This window comes from Bubalus bubalis, chromosome 4 (assembly GCF_019923935.1).
Source record: "Bubalus bubalis isolate 160015118507 breed Murrah chromosome 4, NDDB_SH_1, whole genome shotgun sequence".
NCBI lineage: Eukaryota > Metazoa > Chordata > Mammalia > Artiodactyla > Bovidae > Bubalus > Bubalus bubalis.
In genome coordinates, this window is record NC_059160.1 from 102,075,492 (window position 1) to 102,084,207 (window position 8,716).

Sequence of the window (8,716 nt, forward strand, 5' to 3'; positions counted from 1 at the left end):
CCTGGAACTCTCTTGCTTTTTCCATGATCCAGCAGATGTTGGCAATTTGATCTCTGGTTCCTCTGCATTTTCTAAAACCAGCTTGAACATCAGGAAGTTCACGGTTCACATATTGCTGAAGCCTGGCTTGGAGAATTTTGAGCATTACTTTACTAGCACGTGAGATGAGTGCAATTGTGTGGTAGTTTGAGCATTCTTTGGCATTGCCTTTCTTTGGGATTGGAATGAAAACTGACCTTTTCCAGTCCTCTGGCCACTGCTGAGTTTTCCAAATTTGCTGGCATATTGAGTGCAACACTTTCACAGCATCATCTTTTAGGATTTGAAATAGCTCAACTGGAATCCCATCACTTCCGCTAGCTTTGTTCATAGTGATGCTTCCTAAGGTCACCTTGACTTCACATTCTAGCATGTCTGACTCTAGGTGAGTGATCACACCACCATGATTATCTGGGTCGTGAAGATATTTTTTGTACAGTTCTTCTGTGTATTCTTGCCACCTCTTCTTAATATCTTCTGATTCTGTTAGGTCCATACCATTTCTGTCCTTTATCGAGCCCATCTTTGCCTGAAATGTTCCCTTGGTATCTCTAATTTTCTTGAAGAGATCTCTAGTCTTTCCCATTCTATTGTTTTCCTCTATTTATATGCATTGATCATTGAAGAAGGCTTTCTTATCTCTCCTTGCTATTCTTTGGAACTCTGCATTCAAATGGGTATATCTCTCCTTTTCTCCTTTGCTTTTCACTTCTCTTCTATTCACAGCTATTTGTAAGGCCTCCTCAGACAGCCATTTTGCTTTTTGACATTTTTTTTCTTGAGGATGGTCTTGCTCCCTGTCTCCTGTGTCATGTCATGAACCTCCATCCATAGTTCATCAGGCACCAGTGTCTTTAAGTTCAGGTAATTTGAGCATTTACAATGTGATTATTGATATGGTTAAGTTCAAATATTTAATCTTGATATTTGCTATTTGTTCCTTATATTATTCCCCCCTTTCTCCACGTTTTTGCCCTTTTGGGAATTAATTTAGTGTTAATTGATTCTATTTTATCTTCTTTGTTTCCTTTTTATCTATACTTTTTGTTGTGCAGTTAAATGATTGCACTATGGCTTATGGTATACAACTTTAACTTAGTATAGTCTATTTTCAAGTACTACAAGAATCTTACATTTCCATTTCTCTCTTCTGGACCTTTGTGTTGCTGTTGTGACATATGCTAATTTACACTGCTTAGAAACTCCATACTAGATTGTTACTTTTTCATTTGAAACAGTTTGTTATCTTTTAATGAAACCTACATAAGAAGAAAGATATTTTGTATTTGTCTGTGCATTTACTATTTCTAGTACTCTTTATTCATTTTTGTGGATCCAAATTTTATTTATGATATAAGAAGTTGATTAGATAAATAGGATATCTCTAGCCATCATGGTCAACAAAAGAGTCCAAATTTCAGTGCTTGGATGCAATCTCAAAAACGACAGAATGATCTCTGTTGGTCTCAAAGGCAAACCATTCAATATCACGGTAATCCAAGTCTATGCCCCAAGCAGTAACACTGAAGAAGCTAAAGGTGAACGGTTCTATGAAGACCTACAAGACCTTTTAGAACTAACACCTAAAAAAAGATGCCTTTTCATTATAGGGGTCTGGAATGCAAAAGTAGGAAGTCAAGAAACACCTGGAGTAACAGGCAAATTTGGCCTTGGAATACGGAATGAAGCAGGGCAAAGACCAATAGAGTTTTGCCAAGAAAATGCACTGGTCATAACAAACACCCTCTTCCAACAACACAAGAGAAGACTCTATACATGGACATCACAAGATGGTCAACACTGAAATCAGATTGATTATATTTTTTGCAGCCAAAGATGGAGAAGCACTATACAGTCAGCAAAAACAAGACCAGGAGCTGACTGTGGCTCAGACCATGAACTCCTTATTGCAAAATTCAGACTTAAATTGAAGAAAGTAGGGAAAACCACTATACCATTCAGGTATGACCAAAATCAAATCCCTTATGATTATGCATAGGAAGTGAGAAATAGATTTAAGGGCCTAGATCTGATAGATAGAGTGCCTGATGAGCTATGGAATGAAGTTTGTGACATTGTACAGGAGACAGGGATCAAGACCATCCCCATGGAAAAGAAATGCAAAAAAGCAAAATGGCTGTCTGGGGAGGCCTTACAAATAGCTGTGAAAAGAAGAGAAGTGAAAAGCAAAGGAGAAAAGGAAAGATATAAGCACCTGAATGCAGAGTTCCAAAGAATAGCAAGAAGAGATAAGAAAGCCTTCCTCAGTGATCAATGCAAAGAAATAGAGGAAAACAATAGAATGGGAAAGACTAGAGATCTCTTCAAGAAAATTAGAGATACCAAGGGAACATTTCAGGCAAAGATGGGCTCGATAAAGGACAGAAATGGTATGGACCTAACAGAATCAGAAGATATTAAGAAGAGGTGGCAAGAATACACAGAAGAACTGTACAAAAAATATCTTCATGACCCAGATAATCACGGTGGTGTGATCACTCACCTAGAGTCAGACATGCTAGAATGTGAAGTCAAGGTGACCTTAGGAAGCATCACTATGAACAAAGCTAGCGGAAGTGATGGGATTCCAGTTGAGCTATTTCAAATCCTAAAAGATGATGCTGTGAAAGTGTTGCACTCAATATGCCAGCAAATTTGGAAAACTCAGCAGTGGCCAGAGGACTGGAAAAGGTCAGTTTTCATTCCAATCCCAAAGAAAGGCAATGCCAAAGAATGCTCAAACTACCACACAATTGCACTCATCTCACGTGCTAGTAAAGTAATGCTCAAAATTCTCCAAGCCAGGCTTCAGCAATATGTGAACCGTGAACTTCCTGATGTTCAAGCTGGTTTTAGAAAATGCAGAGGAACCAGAGATCAAATTGCCAACATCTGCTGGATCATGGAAAAAGCAAGAGAGTTCCAGAAAAGCATCTATTTCTGTGTTATTGACTATGCCAAAGCCTTTGACTGTGTGGATCACAATAAACTGTGGAAAATTCTGAAAGAGATGGGAATACCAGGCAACCTGATCTGCCTCTTGAGTAATTTGTATGCAGGTCAGGATGCAACAGTTAGAACTGGACATGGAACAACAGACTGGTTCCAAATAGGAAAAGGAGTACGTCAAGGCTGTATATTGTCACCCTGTTTATTTAACTTCTCTGAAGAGTACATCATGAGGAACGCTGGGCTGGAAGAAGCACAAGCTGGAATCAAGATTGCTGGGAGAAATATCAATAACCTCAGATATGCAGATGACAGCACGCTTATGGCAGAAAGTGAAGAAGAACTCGAAAGCCTCTTGATGAAAGTGAAAGTTGAGAGTGAAAAAGTTGGCTTAAAGCTCAACATTCAGAAAACAAAGATCATGGCATCTGGTCCCATCACTTCATGGGAAATAGATGGGGAAACAGTGGGAACAGTGTCAGACTTTATTTTTTTGGCCTCCAAAATCACTGCAGATGGTGACTGCAGCCATGAAATTAAAAGACGCTTACTCCTTGGAAGGAAAGTTATGACCAACCTAGATAGCATATTCAAAAGCAGAGACATTATTTGCCAACAAAGGTCCGTCTAGTCAAGGCTATGGTTTTTCTTGTGGTCATGTATGGATGTGAGAGTTGGACTGTGAAGAAGGCTGAGCGCCGAAGAATTGGTGCTTTTGAACTGTGGTGTTGGAGAAGACTCTTGATAGTCCCTTGGACTGCAAGGAGATCCAACCAGTCCATTCGGAAGGAGATCAGCCCTGGGATTTCTTTGGAAGGAATGATGCTATAGCTGAAACTCCAATACTTTTGCCACGTCATGTGAAGAGTTGACTCATTGGAAAAAACTCTGATGCTGGGAAGGATTGGGGGCAGGAGGAGAAGGGGACGACAGAGGATAAGATGGCTGGATGGCATCACTGACTCGATGGCCGTGAGTCTGAGTGAACTCCAGGAGTTGGTGATGGACAGGGAGGCCTGGCGTGCTGTGATTCATGGGGTCGCAAAGAGTCGGACATGACTGAGCGACTGAAGTGAACTGGACTGAATCGTCTAACAGTAGGAATGACAATGTAAATTCTCTTGAACAAAGGATTTTTATGGTTTATATTGTTATATCAATATTTATTGTTACAAAATATTTTTGCAATTTATATGTACAGGCTGTTCACTTACGTAAAAAATTATAATTGTAATATCTAATTAATACCAGTGGGAGTATATGAAAAATTGAAAATGTAATCATTGAGAAAAGAATTCTTTCAATTAATTTTTAAATACATTAGGACGGTTCCTTTGTTTTTTGGTCCATTCTTTACAATCATTTTTATATTATGGCACACAGAGAATATGATTGCATCAGTGTGCTATCCTGAAGTTAACTGATGAAGCTGCTTGATGGGCCCATGAGTTCTGTCTCTGGCTCTCCAGAGTCCCCAGATAGTTTTGAGTAATCGTTATCAGTACCCATGCATGGTGATAAGTTGCTTCAATTGCGCCCAACTCTTTGCAACTCCATGGACTGTAGCTCACCAGACTCCCCTGTCCATGGGATTCTCCAGGCAAGAATGACTCAGGGAACTCAAACAGGGGCTCTGCAACAATCTCGAGGGATAAGATGGGAAGGGAGATGGGAGGAAGGTTCCAGAAGGAGGAGACATATGTGTACCTATGGCTGATTCTTGTTGATATTTGACAGAAAACAACAAAATTCTGTAAAGCAATTATCCTTTAATTAAAAATAAATACATTTTAAGAAAAGATACTGGAATGGGTTGCTATGCCCTCCTCTAGGGGATCTTCCTAACCTAGGGATCAAACCCTCTCTTACATCTCCTGCCTCAGCAGGTGGGTTCTTTACTGCTAAGCCACTGGGGAAGACCAATATCAGTATAATGCTCACCTATTGAGAAACTTCACATTAAGCCAGAATACCTCAATGTGGTCATTACATTGACTGTCAGCATTATTCTAGATCCATGTAACAAGTCCTTCTTGTTATGTTAGTGGTAAGAAATAGCAACAAAGCCTAATCTATAACACAATTTTTACCAAACTTTGGCAGACCTGATGCTCTAACCATAAGTACCATGAAAAATGGTAGCCAGATGGGAATAATGATTAAAAGCAGAAAATATATAATTTGTCATAGGGTCAGTACCTGATAACTTCTGAGACTCATGCATATCTTTATGTCTATGATTATGTCTGACATAAAGATAGATTTACAGTTGAATGAAAGAGATAAAAATTCTAAATGATATTGTTTTTTCCCTGCACGAATTCTCTGAAAGTAGAGTTTCTCTATGTTTTATAAAAGAAGCAGAGGAAAATCAAATTATATGCTATCACTGAAAAGCAGGGAAATTCTTTCCACTAAGTATCTGGAAAGAAGATTGGAAATATTTGATAAAAAATTTGCCTCTCTCCATGATCAGGTTGGTGAAATTTTATTGAGACTTTGAAGTTCTTAGTAATAGTGGCCAGTGGTTCCTGTTACTCTGTTAAAATTTTAACTCATTATTTCCCTTCTTAACTTTTTATAAAGTTTTAACTAAAGAATCAGTAGTTGTTGTTGGAAAAGACACATACTCCTTGCAAAGAAGTGCTTTGATCAACAATAATGTCAATGAGGATATTAGTCTTCCCTTTCTAAATTCAGTACCATTACAGTCCCCTAAAAGTAATAAAAATAAAATACAATGCTTGGGTTTGTACAATGAAGCTGCTATGTTTGAATTCTGAGAGTGACCAGAGTGCTATTGAGCAAAAACTTAACCTAATGAATCAGTGGCCTCTATCCCAAGTGTAAAATCTTCCCTGACTTAAAAAAAGAAATGTAATCCCATTCTTTTCTAAAAACTAATATTTCCTGCATCAGCTTTGACTTTAAGGCATCAATAAATTTTAGTGCCAGCCATCTGTTAGTTCTCAATTAATTAGTTATTATTCATCTGTTGGACTGATACTCAGTTTCTTTGATTTTTTTGCATTACTACCCAAATCAGCATTTCCATTTTATGTAATTGAATCCTAAAATTGAGAAGATTATTCTTTGATCAAGTATATATTTTAATGCTATATGTTATAAGTTAGAAATGGAGGTCTCAAATTCAAGGGTTGAGGGATCTCTGCTCAATTTCTCAATTTCATCTAATATAAGAAAAGTCTCTAATCTCTATTTTTTCACAGCTATCCTAATAAATTGCCTTTAAAATTTTAGAAATAATATCTATCTCACAGGACCTATTTCCACTTCTTTTGTTGCTGTTGAAGCACACTTGTTTTCTGTTTTGTTCATGCACTTATTCATTCATACTTATTCATTAAATGTGCATTTAGCAAATACCTACTATGTAGTTTGTCTTTTGCATAACAAGAGAAAACTGATAAAAACTCATGGTCTCTATTCTCTAACACTTTTTGGTTTTCTTGGGGGATGGATATTTAAATTATTAATTATGGTTCAGTTCAGTTCAGTTCAGTCATTCAGTCATGTCCGACTCTTTGTGACCCCATGAATCGCAGCACGCCAGGCGTCCCTGTCCATCACCAACTCCCAGAGTTCACTCAAACTCACGTCCATCGAGTCAGTGATGCCATGCAGCCATCTTATCCTCTGTTGTCCCCTTCTCCTCCTGCCCCCAATCCCTCCCAGCATCAGAGTCTTTTCCAATGAGTCATATGTATATATAAATATATGTAAATTATATAGTATATCATGGCATCTGGTCTCATCATTTCATGACAGATGGGGAAACAATGGAAACAGTGACAGACCTTATTTTCTTGGGATCCAAAATCTCTGCACATGGTGACTGTAGCCATGATATTAAAAGATGCTTGTTCCTTGGAAGAAAAGCTATGATCAAACTAGACAGCATATTGAAAAGAGGAGACATTACTTTGCCAACAAAGGTCCATCTAGTCAAGGCTATGGTTTTTCCAGCAGTCATGTATGGATGTGAGAGTTGGACTATAAAGAAAGCTGAGTGCTGAAGAATTGATACTTTTGAACTGTGGTGTTGGAGAAGACTCTTGAGAGCCCCTTGGACTGCAAGGAGATCAAACCAATCAATCCTAAAGGAAATCAGTCCTGAATATTCATTGGAAGGACTGATGCTGAAGCTGATACTCCTATACTTTGGCCACCTGATGCGAAGAGCTAACTCATTGGAAAAGACCCTGATGCTAGGAAAGATTGAAGGCAGGAGGAAAGGGGATGACAGAGGATGAAATGGTTTGATGGCATCACTGATTCGATGGATGTGAGTTTGAGCAGGCTCCAGAAGTTGATGATGGACAGGGAAGCCTGGTGTGCTGCAGTCCACGGCGTCTCAAAGTGTCGGACATGACTGAGCAACTGAACTGAACTGAACTAAACTAATACACTATATATATATGTGTGTGTGTGTGTGTGTGTGTGTGTGTGTGTGTGTGTGTGTAAATATATCTCTACACATATATGCTGAATACATTATTCTATTATTATTTTGAACAATAAACTGTTAGCTGAATTGAAAATAATGAAACAAAAGTTTTTACTTTACCTTCATTTGTTCACTTGTTCTCTGATGCCCTTCCTTTCTTCATGGAGATACAAGTTACTTCCTGGAGCATTTTTCCTCAGTCTAAAGAATGTCTTTTAACATTTCTTGAAATATAGATCTCTGACAACAAATTCCCTCAATATTTGCTTGTCTTAGAAAGTATTTCTTATTTACTTTGGAAGAATAATTTCACATAGTTCAGAATTCTAGGTTGGTATTTTTCCTGATACTTTATTTCACTCCATTCTCTTGCTTACGGGAGAAGGCGATGGCACCCTACTCCAGTACTCTTGCCTGGAAAATCCCATGGATGGAGGAGCCTGGTAGGCTGCAGTCCATGGGGTCACACAGGGTCGGACATGACTGAGTGACTTCACTTTCATTTTTCACTTTCATGCATTGGAGAAGGAAATGGCAACCCACTCCAGTGTTCTTGCCTGGAGAATCCCAGGGATGGAGGAGCCTGGTGGGCTGCTGTCTATGGTGTCACACAGAGTTGGACATGACTGAAGTGACTTAGCAGCAGCAGCGGCAGCATTCAATCATAGAAATTTATCCATGGTACATTTCACTGGTTTTTCACTGGATGCTTTCTTTTGTGGGTCATCTAAATATGAGTGGATGGTGACCTGAGGACATTGGTATAGTTCACAAAGACATAATGATTGTGCCTTGCATTTATTTGTATGATGCTGTATGTATTCAAGGGAAAAAATGACATGATTTTGTATTTCTTTTTAGGATCAATAAAGGATGGGGAACCCCTGTGGGTCTGCAGACAGACTTGCGAAGAAATGAGCAAGAGCTATAAAGGGTGTGGCCTTACTGTATTTCTTGTCTATCACAAAACCTAGGAAAGACTGAGTCTTTCTGTACCTAAGAAACAGTCCTGGGTTTAGAAATACAAAGCCATAGTGAGATTACTATTTTTTTTTAATCTAGCCAGCGTAAGTTTCCTCCCATGAAGTTAAATAGAGTCCTCTTTCTTACAAATATGTTACAAACAATGAAAGCCCGGCTAATAATCCAAATACTTTCAATGCTGCCTCCAGCACCATCACTTTGTAAATCAAGGACTTTTCTGAGCATCTTTTATTAGATTCTGTTTCTGGAAATTATAACTTGACCCTTTCATCCACT